Here is a 20622-nt window from a genome sequence, read left to right on the forward strand (position 1 = left end):
GCTTAGTGATTTCCTTTACTCTTTTCCTGAGGAACTTCACCAGGCTGACCATGAACTTCTGTAAGCTTTCAGTGCACCCGAATCTTGTGGCAAGGCAAGCTTAGCTAGACCTTGTGAAAAAACACTTTTAGGTGTTCAATCAGTGTCTGCCTCCGAATTTTATGTAATGAGCTCTGGTTCTTTTATTGAAAGAGAAGGAGTTTGGTCCCAATACAGATTCTCCGTGCCTCTCATGATTTCACAGATCACTATCATGTTACATTTGAATTTGTTCTGCCAGATCTTCAAACTCAGAAAATGGAGATGATTGTATTAATGCATATGCTAAGCTTGAACCATGCTTGTCAGCAGCATTTATGAGCTCTGATGCATTAACTTTTCAAAGTGACCAAAGCAAGCTCTCAGATAACCTCGAATGCATGGCAAGAGCATATTCCCAGACTTTTAGGGAAGAACTAAAAATAAAGAGTATAAAAAAGAAGATAAAAAAATATTCTCTAAACAAAGGAGTGGTTTTTTTTTTTTCTTGTTAAATTCAGAGTATTGTTAATACATACAAACAGCTTCATCTACTGGTGCATAAAAGAACTGGTCACATTACTCATAAGTCTGTAGATTCAAGACAGAAGAATGATTTCTTAGCTGAATATGTCTGAATGGTCCCTTTATGCAACTTTGATCATAACAGGGCACATGCCTGAAAGGTATGTATGTTAGATCTGAATGAAGCAAAGCCAGCACAGACCTCCTCATCATGTGACTACTATGCCTATTGTTAAAGATATTTCAAGAGTTGGCTGGGAGAGTGGAGGCTTGCTGATGGAGATTTATTGGAAAAGTACAAAGGCTTTTGACTCCAGGTGATGTGGTGCATGCTCTTATACCATGCAAAGTGATCAGAAAAAAAAAAATAAATAAATAAACGGGGCTGCTTTTGCACCCTTGTCAGATGTCACTGTTTTCAGATGCCAGAACAACTTTTCCAATCCAAGTGTAAATTAGATTAGCATCGGAGTGGCTGTAGTTTAGGCCAACAAGCCAGAGTGCAAATACTAGCAAATACAAAGGTGGCAATAAACCACATTTTTTCTTATTCATTTGTAATGACTATATCTCAGCTTGAACAAAAAATCAAGCCCACAGCCTGTGGAGTAAGGAACAGGAGTTGACTCAGAGCTCAGGCCTGATCTTTTCAAATCCCAAAACAGAGGCACATAATATCAGACGCGTTTTTTTGCCAATGAGCACCTTTCTTGTCCATTCTGTATGCTCATTAGCTGGTACTACAATACTCAGAATAAAAAAAATAAGGCTAATGAAACATTGTGGAGCTGAAAGCTTTCATTTTTCCAAGAACCGTGCTCCTTCTTAAGACATTGGAATGCAGTAGCGCAGCCATGCACGGCTGTTTTAATATACCTCTGGGAGAACAAGGTTTTCCTGGCAAATCTATCTCTTTTAAAAGAGCCATAGTGAGCCCCTCTTCCTTCACTAGGTGGGAGGAGTGGGGTGCACATTTCCACTGAGCCCCAAGCATCTCACGCGGAGCGTAGACAGCCTGACAAGTTTTATGGTTACTTTGGTCTCACTTATCACAATGAGCCTTATGAGTCTTATTCTATAGAGGCACTTGGAAATCATTTTGCAAGCTTGCACACTCTGTCAACATGGAAAAAGCCAAATAAAATACGTCTGTTTCAGGTAATAGTCTTAAATTAGAGGAGTCATAACAGACTCTAAGAACCAGTGTGAGTTCTTCATTCATATAAAACAGTTACAGGGTGACCTGATTCACAACAAATCCTGGTTCTCTTACGGCAGAGGAATATATAATTATTAAAAAAACTGGAAGTAGCAAGGATTAAATTACGTTGCCAGAGCAGCTTGTTTCTAAAGGGCTTATTACAGGCATGAACCGCAAACCTGTGATTTTTCTTTTTTCACATGAATTGATGTCATAATGAGGTTTAAATGGAGACTCAGTGTCTACTCTGCCTCCCAAAGGAGAGGGGTTCCCCTCTACCCTGGGCATAGTGCCTCCTTCTGCTGTGCTACTTAATGCAAATGTAAACAAAAAGGAGAGTCAAACCATGAGAGCTGAATTCATTTCCAACTGGCTGTCATGGGTTTTCACTTTGGTCTCTTCATGGTTCACAAGGGTACCTTTCAAGTCTGGTTTATACAGAAGATGCTTATATGATAAAAGGGTACAACCTAAAGCAGAAATATAGTACTGATTGTGAGGTGGAAACAAATCTGCTTATAGAAGCAATCCATGTGGAACCTTGATTGTAGAAATCTTTAACACTTCTGTTTTTGGAACAACTGAGAATATAGCAGGAAATCTCAAATGAACAGCTATTTTTTTCTACCAGTCCTGAAAGCTAATGCTTTATTATAAATCTGTCCTTTCCAACACATATTGCATCCCCTCAGGGCTAGCTCCACTATGTAGGCAGATTAAGTGGTTGCCTATGGCAGCAAAATGTTAGGCATAGCAAAATGTTTAGTGACTGTTTATTGTGTGACCGTAAGCTGGGTGAAGCAGACATTTTCCAGTGTGTTGAGGGCTACAAAAACCCTGGAGACATCACCAGCTTCCCCAGTTCTTCTGCATACAAGTGAGCAATAAAAATGTGCAAGGTTTCACAGCAAGGAAATTGTTTTTAAATTACAAAATCAGCGATAGGGAATAGCAAAAGCCTGTACATTTTAATAAGAAAGATAAAGAGAATATTGAGAAATTGGATGTTGTAACAAACTGATTAGCGTGTTTTGTACTCTAACCTTCAACAGAGCCAGAACTTTGTCATTTGTATGTCAATCTATTAAGAGCTACAGGGTCATCACCTTGAACTTTTAGCCATGGAGCATTAAGGCAGCTGCTGAGTATTTGAGAAGGCACTTGCCAATCCCAAAGTGGAATGAATATAAGTATGAATGTTTATTCATGCTAAGAATCTGACCACAGGGACTTTTACTTACTACACTTCCTTTAAAAGAAAATTAAGTCACCCATTAAGGACATACATTAAAATATTTTCTTAATAGAGCAAATGTTAAACACAGACAAAGGATGACCAAAGACAAGAATACAGAAGCAGGGCAAGAGGATATATTCTTTTTGTAAGAGCATCTGCTCAGTCTCCAGTCCCAAATCTGCTTCTCATAATATATTCCACAATTATGCTTGGCTTATACCTGAAGCCAAGTTTTGATCTGTGTGGCCATGGGAATGCTGAATCAGACCAAAGCACTAGCCTCCAGCACTATACACCATGCTCAGCACTCCATCCATGACAGATCTTCCTACCCTAGAACATATCAAGTACGTTGGTTATGAATTTTATTCAGTAATTAATTGGACAGTGACTGCATCAGCCAGAACAGGTTACCAGAGTGCCAGGGAACAGCCATGACATTTAAGAGTGTGATGTGGGACAAGCTGTAGGGATTTAACTACAGAAAGACATCCCAACTTAGAGGCAGTACAGATCCCCAGGACACAGGGAATTTCCAAACACCTATCTTTCAGGCCAAAGTAATTAAATGCCCTTTGGATTTACTGGGACATGGAGTCCATAAGAAGCCACTGATGTTATGAGCCATACGCAGGGCTGTTTGAGTTACGACAAGCCTCTACGACACAAATAATGTTGTTTTAAGAGCAGACAGGACAATTCTAAATAAGGCCTGCAATGGACAGGCTCCTTGGAAAGTAAATATTGTACACTGACTGCTTTCATATTACTATCTAGGCCTTTCAGGCTTCAGTCTTAAATGGCACAGACTGATCGCAAACAAAGGAATTAGAGAGTGGATTGGTGGTGAAGGTGTTTGAAGTATAGTACAGTTTGACGAATAAAATAAGAAATATAATAGCATATTGGAACAGAGAGCTTTGAACAAAAAAATCAATCACATCTCCTAAACCTGTAGTTATCAGTGAAACATCCCATTAAAAATATCTAGTAATTTCAAAAGTAACTTCTTCAGACAAAAAGACAAGCAGAGCAAAGCACAAGCACTCTTTCTTCCAAAGGATTATTAAATCAAGGTTGGCTGATTTGTGGTTTCTGCTTCTTGCAGCTCCCAGGAAGTCCTCAGCAGGGCTGCTCAGGCTGAACCATAGGATGTGGAATGAATAAACCATCAACATAGTGAAGCCACAGTGGGACATAACGGCTTGCCAGTTCTGTTACAAATGGGATGTGGAATCCCATGGGTGCTGTTTTTCTCCACTCTGGCATTTTTGAGTCAGTCTTCTGGATCATGCGTGACTTCTGGATCATTGCTGTGTAAAGATTTTAATGTGTGACTTTTGGAGTCAATAAATCTACTGTAGACATCACCGGTCAGCAAACAAATAGCAACTTTTCTGCCAGTATTTAGTAAATTAATTTATTCACAAATAATTTACTATTCCCTTGACCTGCTTCAACAACCAATACCTTTAACTGAATTTTTGTCACCTTTCATCAGCCTAACTATCACATATAAATTATTTTTGCTCATATGTGCAGGTGCAGTGGTTGCAGTCAGTGTTTTGCTGTGGACACCAAAAGGGTCAAGATGATACTTAAGTTTGAAAGCTCTGGCTTGAAAGCTCTGTCCAGTAACATCTGCATGTATTTGTTGACTGCTTCAAAGTAAAATGATTTTAGAATATTATATCTGGTTATCAGAAATGTGTTGTTACTCTTCATACATATCATTTTCACAATTTTTAGTTTTGTCAGTGAATACAAAGTCTTGAAGAAATGCACTCTTTAAGCCAACTGCGTCTGTCTATGAACGAAGCTGATAGTTTATATTACATGTATGACATAATGTCAATAGTCTAGATGTTTGTCAGAAAAGACAGTGATTACAATCAGAGTGATTTCAGGGAAACAAAAATATTAATGAATTAAGTAACTAAACTAAAAGAAATAAAATTATATTATCAACATATTTTGCTTCTATATTCTAACACTTTCTAAATGAACTTCTGAACTCTTTTTTCAGATTTTTTCTCCATCTGTGTCATAAATCTAAAGCAAGTAAAGGATAAAAAGGGTTAAATAATTGCTACAGATTAAAAAAAAAAAAAAAGGCAATTCAGCTTAAATTAATGTTTTCAGATCAACTAAGTTTATTATTACAGGATTTTACCAAAACTATTTCATAATTTCTGTTTCACCCCACCTTGGCCTGAAATTCATTCTCATTACTGGTTTATTTACTGGACTTAAAAATTGTATATTCTTCTATCTCTAGTTCTGAGGAGTCACAGATTTGCTTTGGATCTACACACCCTGCTCTGAATGAACCTCTTTGGAGGTAATAGAATCTCTTCTGAATGCCATTAACCTCCTCACCATAAAAATTCTCCCCAAGAGATGAAAATTTCAGCTATAAAAATGTTGGGTGAAGGAAATTATAGTTTTATGGCTCAACTTTTATGTATCAAGTTCAAATTCACAAAACTGATTTATTTTTATTTTAACCTACCCCCTTCATGGGATCCAGACCACATATGCTGGGCACTTTAATTTCTATCCTCTCGCAGAATCTGAAAACCCCTAGGAACAGTTCCTGTACACTCATTATGCATCTCCAGGGTACACAATTCAAACAAGAGCTACCTTGTGCTAACAGAGTGTTGATTTGCTTGTGCTCATGAAAGCAAGGAGAGTGCTTTTCAGTATGGAAGTGGGGTAGGCAGGCGGGGAATGCTCTAACTTTTTAATTAAAATATTATTTCAATAACATTGCAGATTTATTTAATGGTTGCAGGTTTCTTTCTTCCAAATTTTAATATTTCTAGAAGGCCAGTCACTTATGGAAATAGAAGTTTCTTTTCAATACATAACGTGCTTAAAATAGTTGTCTTGAAGGATACCACATTATTTATGGTTGAAAAATATGACTCTCCTTTGCCTTTCCTTAAGATTTTTTTCCTCACACACAGCATACTGCGATTTTTAGGACTCTGTCCTTACTCTCTACTCATGCATAAACATTTGCAGAACTATGGTCTTCAGCTCCAACCTTGCAAAGATTGTTCTGTTCTTAAGCCAGTAGATATAAAGTGCCTACTGTTAAGCACATAATTTAGAAAGACTAAAATTCTGGAGTAATGACTGTATTTTATGATTTCTCTGAAGCATCCTTCTGAAATGCATTGGAGTACTTTAAAGTAATTCTTGCTCTGGGATATATTCAGCTTTGCAATAATTCTTGGTCTGCAGAGCATCTCAGCTATCTGCTGTTCTTTTAAATTGTCATTAGTCCACTTCAGAAATGAATAAAAAAATTACTTCTCCTTACTTCCAGGAGGAACCAGGAAAAGTGGGTTGTCTTTATGCTATTTGTTACCCACTACTACCCTGCATTTCTTCTCTTATTGCTAAAAACCTAATTGCTAAAAAAAAACCCTAATTGCTAAAAACCCTACAGATTTACTTTTTCAGAGTAGATTATAATATCTTCTTCAAAGATAAAAATACTGTTTTAGTTGAACCAAATATATTATTCATTTGCCCCCCAAAAAAAAAATCTGTTTCCATTCCTTGAGGAGTGGAAGTGGGGGTCTAATGAATCGAGTTGTAAGTGAGAGTGGCCAAGGTCAGGCAGGGCTGGGGGAATTATTGAAAGCTGTCCCAATGAGAAGGATCTAGGAGAGGGGAGTCAGTTGAAAAGAAGCTCAACATGAGCCAGCAATGTGTGCTTGTAGTCAAACATATCCTAGGCTGCATCAAAAGAAGCGTGGCCAGCAGGTCAAAGGAGGTGATTCTCCCCCCCTGCTCTCATGAGACCCAACCTGGAGCAATGTGTTCTGCTCTAGAAACCCCAGCACAAGAAGGACATGGAATTATTAGAACAAGTCCAGAGGAGGGCCACAAAGATGATCAGAGGGCTGAAGCACCTCTCCTATGAAGCCAGGCTGAGGAAATTTGGGTTATTCAGGCTGGAGAAGAGAAGGCTCCAGACAGTCCTTATAGAGATCTTCTGGTGCCTAAACTGGGGCCTACAGGACAGCTGGGGAGGGACTCTTTGCCAGAGTGTGGTGATAGGACAAGGGGTAATAGCTTTAAACTAAAAGATGGTAGGTTTAAATTAGATATAAGAAATTCTTTACTCTGTGGGTGGTGAGGCAGTGGAACAAGTTGCCCAAAGAAGCTGTGGATGCCCCAGCCTTGAAGTGTTCAGGGCTAGGCTGGATGGGGCTTTCAGCAACCTGATCTAGTGGGAGGGAGCAGGAACTAGGTGATCTTTAAGGTCCCTTCCAACCCAAACCATTCTATTGTTCTATGATTATATGAATGAATGAATGTAGACCTGGATAATCAGAGATGAGCCCTGAAGGAAGGTTGTGGAAGCTCAGAAGTGTGTTTTTGAGTTAAATCACAAGCAGCAGTCAAGCACCTAATGCAGAAACGGTTTGTGAATACTCCTTAAAATTTGATATTTCCTGTTCTCAGAGGCAAAGTAATAGTCCTTAACAGGCAATGGCAGCTCTGTTGTCTTTTTCCTTCCATCTTTCATTCACCTCTTTGATCACACTATTATTGCTTAGGCTATGGCAACAAGATGCTGGTGTGGGAGCCATGATCAGACTTAACCAGACTACATATATATATATGTAGAATGTATACATATATATGTAGAATGTGTGTGTATATATATATATATATATATATAGCTAACTGAGGCCTATAGCTGGGATGAAGGATGTGGAAAGTTGAAGAGCAGGGTGTGCAGTGGACAGCAGTGCAGTGCAAATGAAAATGCATCCACCCCATGGTTATCTTCCAGAGAGCTCTTTCAAAAAAGGCAGTGATTACGGACACAGGAGGTCTGCCTTAGAGCCAAAGAGCTTGGGTCTGTGTCTTTGTTCACAAGGGGCCTCCTCACCAGTGGCTGCTGATGAGCTTGAGATGTCTGCTACATTCGTTAGTCTCAAAGCATGTGTACAGCCTCTCAGTTATATGGGCAATGCAGCAACTGACTGAGCAGAAGTTAGGAGGTAGCTCAACCTGGAGTGTTGGGCAGCCATACTACCAGCCAGCATAAATATCACATCATGCACCCTGGCTAATTCAACAGATATACATAGCTGTAAAAAGATGTGTTCATACCTGACCTAAGCCTTTAGTCACTAATGCCCGGTTTAGACTTAACAACTGTGTGACCATGACTTCAGTTGTTCCATACGGACTGTCTAGGGCAGGTGGGTTTGGTTTAATTTTTTTTTTCTTTTTTTTTCCCCTCACACAAACCCAACATGACAGGACTCAACCAAGTACAATCCCAAGGTAAACTCATATAAAAAATCAAGGTGGAGTAAAATAAGCATATAGAAAATATAACTGGATTCTTAAGATCCTGCTTTACTGAAATTCCTACAATTAATCTCCATTGTCTGTCTCAAAATACTGTTTACAGCACTTAAAGTTTATTAGGTTTTTCTCTGATTATTTAAGGACTAATCAAAATTGTACCTATCTCTGGGAGATTTTGCACTTTCTTCTGATGACTAATGACATCCCAAACAAATCTGAGTGCAGGCATTTTTCAGTGTTTTTTCCTCCTCTTAGATGGATTAGTGCTGTCATCAGCAGGTGTAGGGAAAACACAGAAGCCTGAGCACCGGGTATAACAAGTAAGCAGGAACTACATTTAAATTGATTTGAAATGCAAAGGTAGTGACTCACCTCTTAAGCAGTATTTTGGAATGCTGTTGTATCCTGGTCTTTCACTGGGAAAAGATAACTGATGCCCAGCTCGGAGATTATCTCTCCTGGCCTAATAATGCAGCATTTTTTTGAGAATTAGTCACATTAATAACATGAAAATGTATAGAAATATTTCTTCTGTCTAGCTCAAGATAAGGTTCTGCTGTTGTTGTGCATAAATATATATTTATTTTATATATAGATATAAAACAACAGCAGAACTGTACTGTGCCAGCTCCAATTGTAGAGCTACAGTGCAAACAGCATCTGTGTTTTAATAATATTTACTGCTAGCATCTTTCTCATCTGTTACCCTAGCTTAGGCTGCATCCCATCCATATTAAGACAATGCAGCATAAACAGCCTTTAAAAGCACCTTCTACCTGTGAGCTACTGTAGTGGGTCTCTCAGATGATGCTCCTTTCTCTATGAGTTACAGTCATTCTACCTCTTGCCTATCACATTTGAATTTGACACGCTTATTTTAAATAAATTTAGGGAATGCAGATTATTTGTAACCTATTTTTTAAGCTGACAGTGTCTCATCTAACTAGGGGTGCCTGAAGCACCATCACCATGTTTAATGTCGGTGCCTCTGATGAGTCAGCTCCCTGCTGCCCACCCAGCCAGGGGTGCTCTGACCACCGGGCTCCTCTTCATATTCTGCAGAGCAGGTAAAAGGGCGAAGTCAGGGGATTCATTAGTTGGTCATTAGCTAATGACAGTAAATTGATCCACTAAGACTGGGATGGCTTTTGCCTACTTGTAATAGGTATATCTAATAAGCCCAGGTGCCAAGAGGGTGCATCTACAAAGCATCTTTCTTACTCATCCCCCCACCAGTTAGCAGAGCCTGGGCATCCTCTGAAAATATCCTGCTACCCTCTGGGCACTTCCCTTGGGTGTGTGCCCTCCTGGGGATACGCAGGAGCAAACCTCAACTCCTGCTCTGCTCAGGCCTGCAGTCCTCAGCCAGCCAGCAGCAGGTGGGTCCCTCCAAAAGGCCAAAAAGTCCCTGTAGCCCAGTACCAGTTGGGGTTGCCATCATCTTCCTCCCATCATTCCGCATCCCCTCCTCAGGTAGTGTCTTCTTACCCACAGTAAGCTGACAGTCATACACACAAGACTAATGACAGAATGCTTTTTCAACAATGGGTATAACAATACCAACAAACGGACATATGCCTCTCACAGTGCAGTGTTCACCTTTTCACATGAATTTCCTCACAAATGAGAGTTCCAGGATACTCTGAAGCGGATATACCTTGATGACCTTTACCAGTGCCCTGGAATTATAAAAAGGCTTGAAAGTTCACTGCTAATGTGATATAGAGAGACCATTTGGTAAATGAAAATCAGGGGCTCTTATATTTTGTTTTTTTAATCAAAGTCTTGCAATTCATCCTTTGAAGTATTCTTATAGATATCAAAATATATTCCAAGTGCTTTTCACCAAAAATGTTGATCATTATGCAACCACTACAAAGTTTATAAAGATTGTACCTGCAGATCCAATCATTTGTATTACAGGCATGTGAGAAATATGCCTTTGTGGCACTTTAACAAAGAGCACAAGCATATCTCAAAAATGATATTTTCCAGAAGAAATCAGAAGCTATATGCAAATTCTTTCAAGTGATGAAAAATATTTAAACCACTGAACTGAATTATGAACAAATAAATGCAATATCACTAAAGTTACAAATTCTTTATATTCTTTTTATGTTTATGGTATAAACCCTGAATATTTAAGGACTGCAGGCCAAAGATACAATAATTCTTTGAATCAGCAAGAAAAAAAATAAAATATAGAGGAAATGAGACTTCATAAAATATGAAGAATTTACACAGAGGAACTAGTATGTGTTCTTCTCTTGCCTTGTACAATGTATACATTATGGTCAGATTCCTGAGTTTTCTGAGTTTCCTTATTCCTGGTATTTTTCATTATGCCTTGGTTTCTCAACCAAGTAATTACATGAGAACAGCAGTTTTCATTTCTTAAGAATAAAGTACTTTTTTAGCCTTTTGGGGTAAGAATAAAAATTCCAAAATAATTAGCCACAAATAAAAAGAAAAATAAAAAAGATTGTGCCATTTTTAAGCATTTCAGCATTTTGTGCAGATGCACTTCTACACTGACTACTGTGCAAAACTGTGCTGTTATATTTATCACCTCATCCCTTGGTTAACACAGCCAAAGGACATAGTGCATGAAAGTATAAATTATATTGATGTGGGCACTTTTGTAAAGTCTGTCAGACTGACTTGCACCTAATTACCAATGCATGGCTCACACCATTTCATAGCACTTCATGTCTAGGGCTGCAGTTTCTTAAGCAAATTTCTTCCCAGGTTGGAAGGAGATGGAGAAAGGAAAGGATGCTCTGAGGAATGTATACATATAGGTGACGATGCACCATTCAGATTCATTTCTGTTCATTCTGTTCATTAACATTGCTTATTGCTCAATTTCTTGTTTATTTTCATTTGATTGTGGTGAAGATTCATTACAAAATCACATAGCAAAATAAAATAACCATACCCTACTTGTATTCATATCAGATGTTACTTAGAAGAGCCCTGTAAAGCTTGGAGTCTTCTCTAACTTCTGCTGAGACCAGTTTGTAACCATTAATCTATTTTCATTTTTCCATTTACTACAGAGACAAAATCCAAAAGGAACAGTGCATAGATCAAGATTTTGCAAGCAAGCCTCCCACATTCAAAGATATTTCCTCAACACATTTTGGACCCTAATAAAGAATTTAATAAAAACTAATAGGATTTGACTGTTGTTGTTTAGTTGTTTGGTTGCTTTTTGCCTGAATTTAGCAATTAACAAATAAAAAGTGTTTGAGTCATCAACAGCCAACTGAACATAATGTTGTTGTGTTTATGATGTGCTTACAAAGAAAATTTACTTTACATAAAGCAGGCTTAAATTTAGTCTAGCTGTTAAAGCCTAACACGGAAGTCCTGAAGCAAATTTTGTATGGAATCTTTAATATATATATTTGTATGGAATCTTTAATATACTTTTAGCTTGAAGCTGAGAGAAATGACATTTTGGATATAGTGCTTTAATAAAGAACCCTTAAATTTCTGTCCTGATGATCTTTAAGTAATTTCCATGTATGCTGTTGAAGATTTTTTAGATCTCTGCAATGCTTATTTTAATATGTACTTATTACATTGTGCAACACTAAGGCAACTTCATTCATACTGAATGGGGAAATAGCACCCTTCTGCAGTGATAATGATAGCTGCCTTTAACTATGCACATTTAATTACCGCACCTGCACTGCATCTACTAATCATACTATACTTCAAACTCCTTAGGGCACTCAGTTATTTTCTTCTCATGTTTCTCATCTCTTTCAAGTCCCTTTAGACCTATTTCTGTCTTTTTTAATGTTTACAGCACCTTCCAATTTAGCATCACCTGTGATTTTCTCAAAGTGCTTTTTACCCTCTTTTTCAGAATGCAAAGGAAAATATTCTACAAGGTCAGATCTAACACATACACTCACACTGGTATATAAACACACATTTCCAGAAAATCATTAGCTCTATCTTTCTACTGCAATGCAACTGCTGTTTACCACTGGTTTGAAAAGAAGTTGTTTTGTTTCATTCTGTTTTGTTTAATAACAGTGAATGAAGCTATTCATTGTGGGAAACAGCAATAAAAAAAAAAAAATCATTTTAACTTGTTATAAAAGGCATTCTAAAAAAAAAAAAAAGTGTATAAAATAAAGAATTACCTAGCATGTAAACAACACTTTCTGACACTTCCATCATGGACTTTGGTATTGAATTGTTGCTAGAATGGAAAAAAATAATAATAATAATAAAATAGAATAAAACCTCACTGTGAATCGGGGCTTTCCTTGGCTGAATTTCAGCAGTAATTCTTAAGTAACTAGGTCAGTAGTAAATGATGACAACTGCAATCAGGTCTCTGATGCTGTAATTAGCAGCTATTTGTGGAGCACAAAATACTTTAAATCAGATAAACAAACTCAGGACCTAGGTTCTTTCTATGTAAATAAATAGGAAGAGAGACAGATGTAGGCATATAAATACGAGACTAACAGGCAAAAATAGCCATTTTAAAATGCAGAGCAAGTAATATCAATTTGTATGTTATCTGAAATTCAAATTTTTGTTAAGAGCCTGCTGATTCCAAGAAAAGACAGTTGGCATTTTGATTATAGCCACTTCATTTATTGGCTTAATGCTGTATATAATCTTTCTAAAACAAATACACCAAATTAATAATTACACAAACTCCTGCAATGCTCCCCAAACAGGACTCACTGTAGCTCAGCGTGGAGTGCGTGTGTATTTTTTTTCCAAGCAATTAAACTGTATCCTTTAAGATCATTAAGGCTCAGGGTCAGACCAGGCTCTTTATTCTTTTAAACAGATGTTTGGGGGATCCTGGATGCCCTTTTATTTTATCACCTTCTGCTAATTACTGTCTGCCTATTCTCTCCACTCCCTGGCTTTCAAGCAGCCGGTGGGCCCCTGAATACCATCTGTTCAAAATTCTGGTCCCTGCCCTCTGTTAGACCTCACTAGACCTCAGTCTTTTTTCTTTTCCATTATGAAGATCATGCATGCATTAGGTGGGTCATGTTCCTTTTGCTATACACAGTGGCACGTGCCAATGCCCTTGAGGAATCAGCTGCAGGGCTAAATTTACAATTGGCTTGCTTCCCCCAAAACAACATTAAGCTTTTGTTCTCCCACATACAATTTCATACAATTACAGAGATATTACTAATTGTCTGCTTTAGATTATAATGCAGTTTTTAAATATCTTTTTAAAGCAACAGAGCTTAATTAAATGGAGAAAGTCAAAAAAAAAAAAAAGGAAGAAGAAGAAGAAGCTACAAAGATTTATCATTTTAACTACCTATTTTGAATCCCTTAATTTAGGCAGATTTCTCACGATCTGCCAGCACTGCTTGTAGCTCCTAAAGGTGGTAGAAATAATTCCCCCTCTAATAAAGAGAGTTCCCTCCTTGTTTTGTCTGTCACTGTCCCTGTACAAATTACTTTGTGTTAGTCATATACCACAGACTACTGAAAGAGAGGAGACTGGAAAACAAAGAGCAGAGGCTGTTGCTTCCTGTACCACTGTTATGATTAAGCCCTAGAGACCATTTTAAGATTTTGCTATAATTTGCTCATCTTTTGTGTAACATATGAGTCTTTGGAGCATCCAGTAGTTCACAGTTGGTTGACTGTCTTGCTTGGACAAGCATAAAAAGGCATTCTCTCCCAGAGAAGAGATCCAGATGAAAGCCTATGGATCAGCCTTCCAAAACCAGTGGCAGTATGTCAGGGTCCTAAAATCTTCTCTTGCACTCTTAAGTACTCTGTAGGATTCATTTATAGAGGAAAATTTATATTTAAATTAATCTAGTTTCAACTGTTTTATTCTTATCAACATAGGTTGCTATTATTATCCACACCAAAATGGATTATTATTTTCAGCAAACTTTTGATCATTTCTGTCCAAAAAAAAAAAATCTCAGCCACTCAAACCTGATGCTGTTTGAATATACACTGCTATAGAAGCATGGGATCATAGAATGGTTGGAAGGGACCTTAAAGATCATTTAGGTCCTACCTTCATCTTCCCCTCACCTACTGCATAAATGTAACTCAAACACATCATACTTGTGTTGAGTTGTTGTGATATTTGTTTGTTGTGATATTATTTGACTCTATTTTCTGTTCCCTTCCACCTCCAATCCACCTCTACAAGATTGATTTTGATAGTACAAAAAAAAAAAAAAAACTTCCTTAAGAAAGAAAAAATATAATCTCCTGGAAAAGCATTTTTCTTTCTTTTCCAGCCTGTGTTTGTGGATTTCCTCCAAAATACAACCACTGTTTCTATCTTGTGAGACAGAAGCTCTAGTTCTGAGCAGATATCATGTTCAAACTTGTTATGTGTTGGTGATGATAAAGTGTAAACATTTTCCTGAGCCACAAATGGTTTGAAGTAAGAATCTATACCAAGCCTATTAATGTCGTTTAAAAGACCCATATTGACTTCAGTAGGCTTTCAATCAGCTCCTGGTAATCTGTCACTACAGAGAGGGATAAAACACCCAGGACAAATAGTATGTCAACTGCTTTGATTATGAAATATTTACAGTTTATGGTCTCAGGAAACATAGTGCTTAGGAGAGAAGGTTTAGTCCAGTCTAAGCTTCATAGTTTGTCCTATATCACTGTGAGTCTTCTGGCATGAAAATAAAAAAGCAGAAACAACACAGACAGGGTTTGCTAGTGTTCTTTGTTTTAATCACAAAAAAAAAAAAAATCACCAAAAAAATCACAAAAAAAAAAACCAAAAAATCACCAAAAAATCACCAAAAATAATCACCAAAAAAAAATCTGGTTCCAAAGTAAAAATAATAAAATTTATGTCACAACTTTTCCCCGTCTTGGAATGAAAGTACCATCAAGTCATCTTCTGTGTTACTGCTCCCATTCTGAATCTCAGCAATATCATAGCAGCCACTCAGAATAAATACCTTTATACTTTTTTGAAAACTGATGGAAATAGTTTTCACAGGAAAAAAAAAAAATCCCTGGTTTATACTAAAATGTTGTTTCATGTAATTTTGCAGACAACTATTTTTGTTCTCAAGAATTCTGGATGGTTTTGTATTTCAATTTAATTATTTTGCACAATAGAATGCTGAAAAAATATGTAGATTAACATGGTTAGAAAAATAGTTACATGTTAAGGTATGAATTAACAATTTAATAACAATAAGATTCCTCTACCAGTATTGTCTAAGTGTCCAACTGAGGTGGACCTCTGGGATGGGATCCAACTCAGTTTACATAGACATTTAATTTGCTTTTAAGTTTTAGGTAACTAATGAATTAGATGTAGTTCTCTTCGATATTTTTATCAATGATCTGGACAAGGGGATTGATCACACCCTCAGTAAGTTTCAGGATGACAACAAGTTAGGCAGAAGTGGTGATCTGCTTGAAGGTAGGATTGAAGGTAGGAGGGCTTTACATAGGGATCTGGATAGACTGCACTGATGGGCTGAGGCCAACTGTATGAGGTTCAACAAGGCTGAGTGCCAAGTCCTACACTTGGGGCTCAACAACCCCATGCATCGCTACAGGCTGGGGGAAGAGTGGCTAGAAATCTGCCTGGTGGAAAGGGACCTGGGGGTATTGGTTGATAGTCAGCTGAATATAAGCCAGAAGTGTGCTCAGAACAAGGCCAAGAGCATCCTGGCTTGTATCAGAAATATCATGGCCAGCATGGTCCAGAGAAAAGGTCTTATGAGGAGCAGCTGAGGGAACTGAGATTATTTAGCTTAGAGAAAAGGAGGATCAGATGAGACTTTATCGCTCTCTACAACTACTTCAAAGGAGGATGTAGCAAGGTGAGGTTTGGTCTCTTCTCCCAAGCAACAAATGATAGGACAAGAAGAAATGGCCTCAAGTTGAACCAGCATAGGTTTAGGTTGGATATTAGGAAAAATTTATTCACTAAAAGGGTTGTGAAACATTGGAACAGGCTGCCCAGGGAAGTGGTTGAGTCACCATCCCTGGAGGTGTTTAAAGGATCTGTACACGTTTTGATTAGGACATATTTAGTGGTAGACGTGGCAGTGCTAGGTTAACGGTTGGACCAGATGATCTTAGAGAGCTCTTCCAACCTAAATGATTTTATTATACCATGACCCTATGATACTATGACTCTGAAATGCCTTCCTCATTTCTCTCTGCAGAGAACAGAGAAAGCCTGACTTCTCTGAAGATCTCCAGAGAGAAGGTCCTGTCCTCATTCTAGAAACAGGTTTAAATCTTTAGATTCATTGAACACTAGAAGATGAGAGAAGACCAAAATGATGAACCCCAGTGAGAGTCAGAGTATATTTACTTAAGCTCAGCACTATGTTAGGTTTATTCCACCTGGTTTTCTTGTGACTGAAAGCTCAGGCAAACTGTGAGAGCTCTTTTCTGTGTGTATTTTGCCTATCATGAGAGACTACATAATTTTATTTATAAGTAACTTTATTTATGGATAGGATACATAGGAATTTATAAAAAAATACTGAAACGAGCCTATAAATCTGGACATTCAGTCTCCTACTCTAATCACTGTTGAACTTGCCTGTCCATGAGAATTCAAACAAAAGCTACCAAGTGATGAGTTTGCATTTTCACTAAGCTCTAGCTGTGCTCCACATGTGCCTTTAATATTTATAAAAAAATAAAAAAAAAAAAAAGTGAGAATATATTGCTTCCAAAATGTTTGTGTACTATACAAAAAGAATGCAAGAGCTTAAACACTCTCCTTGGGAACTAGACCTTTTGTATAAATGACTGTATTCAAAGATCCTAGGTCTAATAATGGTAATCTGAAGGATGCACGTTTTCATTTACAGCTGAATTTGTAATGTGAGTAGAACAATATTTTGAGGTCTATTTCAGAATTGTACTAAATTAAAGTTCGTGTAGGCTATTTACCTCCTTATTCAATCTATGCTTGTCCTTAATTCTCAATTACTCTACAGTTTTATTTGAGACTTGGATGATGTCTAAGTACTGATATGTCAAGTACTGTCCTAGGTGAACTGCCTATAGGTCTGGGCCTCTTGTCATATAGTGACTGTCATACAGTGACAAGCCATGGAGACTGTTGGGTATTACCTTAAAAGAATTTAATAATATTCTTATTTATAACAATTGTGCTAGGGGAAGCATAGAGGAAGAGAAAGGGTCTTCCAAATGTTAAGATTTTTAGCACTTCACTTGTTGGATTAAATGCCAACAAATAAAAGAAAACAAATGCAAGCAATAGTTAGAAAAAGGAAGAGTGCTGGCTACTTAAGAATCAGCTCATTTGTTTTGTTTCCAGGCATATCTTTGTATACAATATTGACTGGGTCAATGCTCAGTTATGGACTCTCAAGTTAATTAATGTTGAATCCTTGAGTAATCATACAAGGAGGCTTTCACCTGCTCCAGTAGGTGGACATGGGAACTCAGGGAACAGTACACAAGATTCATCTCACCTAATTTTACACATCCAGAGCATATGCAGTTTCATTGGAGCTAGTCATCATATGTTTCTATTAAAGCTGATAGAGGAAAATGAACGTTGATAGGATGTGGTTTATCTAATCTTTATTAGACAGTTAATTCAGGATGAAAATAATAGTTGTAGAGGGCTAGAATGACTAAGTTCACATGATTATCAAGGAAGTCTAAGTCTATGTATTGATGTTAAACGACTAGAGCCAACAGCACAGGATTATCTCAGGCTTCTTGCCTACATGTCAAATTTCTTATTAAGAAATTTTCCCAAAGTATTCCATGGAAATAATGGGCAAAGCTTCTTTTAACTCTCACACAATGTGGACAGGGCTGAAGTTAAGTATTTCTTCTCTCCATCCTAGAAACATGTTTAAATGTGGGACAGACTAGGAAAAGCCTTGGGTTTTGTGGTTTGGTTGGTTGGTTGGTTGGTCGGTTGGGTTTGTTTTCATTCTTTAATATAAAAATAATGCACAGAGGCTGATTCTTCTGATTCAAGAAGATGGAACAACCAGCTAGCAACATTTCTGTTCCTGTGGGAGAAAACTCTAGTGCACTGTCAGCATTCTGCATACCTTTTCTTACTTAGTCTTATTTGGCACTTTCCAACAAAATCACATTGATTTCTATGTCTTTAAATAGAGCTTTAGAAGACATATGGCTTAAGGGATAGCACTGCTTGGGTTCCCTGTAGTGTAGTAATACAAATTCTGGACACATGGGTTGTTCTTTGATGACTTACTTTATTAGGTTTCCAAATCATGCTGATGCCCAGAGGGTGTGAGTAGAATTAAAATAGCTTTACACTGCCACAGGAGAGTTGGGAAGGCCCCATTTTATGAGACCGAGGTTAACACTAAAATAACATGTGACAGATGGTCACTTTTTGCTACCCATCTTACTTGACCAGTGCTTTTATAACAGACACAAGTAATCCACTTCTCTTTTCTCAACAGAGAATAAATGCATAGAAAATATTTAAACTAATAACTTATTTCAGCTTTACTATTTCTAACCACAACTGAGGAGAAAAAATTGTTTACTGGCAGGTCAGTAAAGTTTACTGGAACATTTTCTTTGTGAAAAACAGTTGCCGAGTAAAAGAAATATTGTTTAATCTCTAAGACTTTTCTGTTTCTATATTTACAAATTTATTGTTTTGAGAAAAATATTCTACCATTTTTGTTTTTAATGTGTAATATCTTTCATACTAGTTAATACCAAACTGTCTGTTTAGCCCAATATCATGTTTCTGACAGTAACCAGTGGCAGATGCATAGGAAAAGATGATCAGAAACTTGATCAGTAGATAGTGCTGCTTCTGCTCATTTGTTTTCTCATTTTTGGGAAATCAGAGATTTATGACCTTCTGAGCTGGATTTTGCATTTAAATTCTGTGGCCAAGATTTATTCCATGGATTTTTCTAATCTCTTTTTCCATCAGTTTATATTCTGACTATCACAACATTCTGTGGCAAAATGTTGTACAGTTTAACTACGTATTGTGGGAAAAATCACTTCCTTTTGTTTTCTTTAGATTTGCTGGCTTACAATTTCATTGAATAGTCTCCATATTTTCCTGTTACAAGAAACAGTAATCATTCTCTATTTAGCTCCTCCATATCATTCACATCACTTAGGAGACTGATTGGATTAACTTACTCCCGTTTTAGCACATTTATTTTTATTCCAAAAGTAGCTTACAGGATTGTCTGTAACATTTTCTTCTTCTTTTGGAATATTTATTTCAAGTCCTACTCTGGTGGCACTAGGAGCCATGGTCTCACTGTAGATAGTGATGTAAGATGAGTGTTTGCTGACAATCACTTCCAATCATAATCTCGTATAACTCCTCTGAATGTAGTGAGGACAGCATGTTTTTAGTTACTCTTTAAAAATAAACCTTCCACCAGAACGTACAGACTGTAGTACAGTCTACCCTAAGCCAGACCCTAAGATCAGAAACAGGAATTTAAAAAGTTCCTATTATGCCTCAACATTTTCATATTTAGCTTGGTCAAGTCTTCCAACCAAGCCTACTTGAATTGTTCACGTTCTCCCGAGCAAACAAATCAAAATAGGCAATAGTGTCTTCTCCAAAATCTGAGTCTTTCTTTTTGATAAAAAAATTTAAAGATATCCCTCTCTTAAAGACACTTTTGGGACTTTTAGAAAGAAATATTCCAAAATCAGGGTTTTTTTGTCCCATGACAAGTCAATCTCCTCCTTTCACCATAGTTCTTAATTGCACCCCTTGAGCAGACCTTCTCAGTAATCATTTATTCCTCTAACGTTCTCTATTTTCCTTGGGATTTTTCTCATTTCAAACCTCCTTCTCCTTCTTTCTAATCCTCTCAAAAAAAAAAAAATATGCTGTAGCAGAGAAACTTATTTGACTAAGAAGGAAAAATACTCATGAAGGATTGCACAGACATCAGCTACAAAACACAAAGCACATGGTTGGGGGGGGGGGGGGGGGGGGAACATACATCTTTTCCAGGAATAGAAAAAGGTTCTTCTTAGAACTGCTTTAGGCAAATGTTTAGATTGATCTAACAAGCGTCAGAGAGGAAACAGAGTAAAGCTACAATGCAGCCCTCCTACCCATTCATTATTCTGCTTTGGATGATGCCCACAAGATTCCTTCAATTCAGAGTATAACTCTTTACATTTACAGTCCTGCAACTGTGGTGAAACTTAGATTGTGATAATCCTCCATCAGCACTTTTATAAATTTCCACGTTCCCATAGTAAAGATGGAATTTTTATTGACAACAGCAAAATTTCCATCACCTCATGACCT

At 37.4% G+C, this 20622-nt stretch overlaps 1 long non-coding RNA gene across 2 annotated transcripts; it reads right to left on the bottom strand.

Moving 5' to 3' along the window:
• Positions 1-1826: 1826 nt before the first annotated feature.
• On the bottom strand, positions 1827-13451 carry LOC310881019. Of its 2 annotated transcripts, XR_014572061.1 has the most exons (4): positions 12488-13451; positions 9927-10006; positions 8700-8790; positions 1827-4294 (listed from the first exon to the last, which is right to left on the bottom strand). It is a non-coding gene; the product is annotated as an uncharacterized lncRNA (long non-coding RNA). The 2 variants fall into 2 exon arrangements; XR_014572062.1 differs by lacking the exons at positions 9927-10006; positions 12488-13451 and adding an exon at positions 9104-9886.
• Between the last annotated feature and the right edge of the window lie 7171 nt (positions 13452-20622).

Source organism: Anser anser (genome assembly GCF_964211835.1).
Source record: "Anser anser genome assembly, chromosome: 1".
NCBI lineage: Eukaryota > Metazoa > Chordata > Aves > Anseriformes > Anatidae > Anser > Anser anser.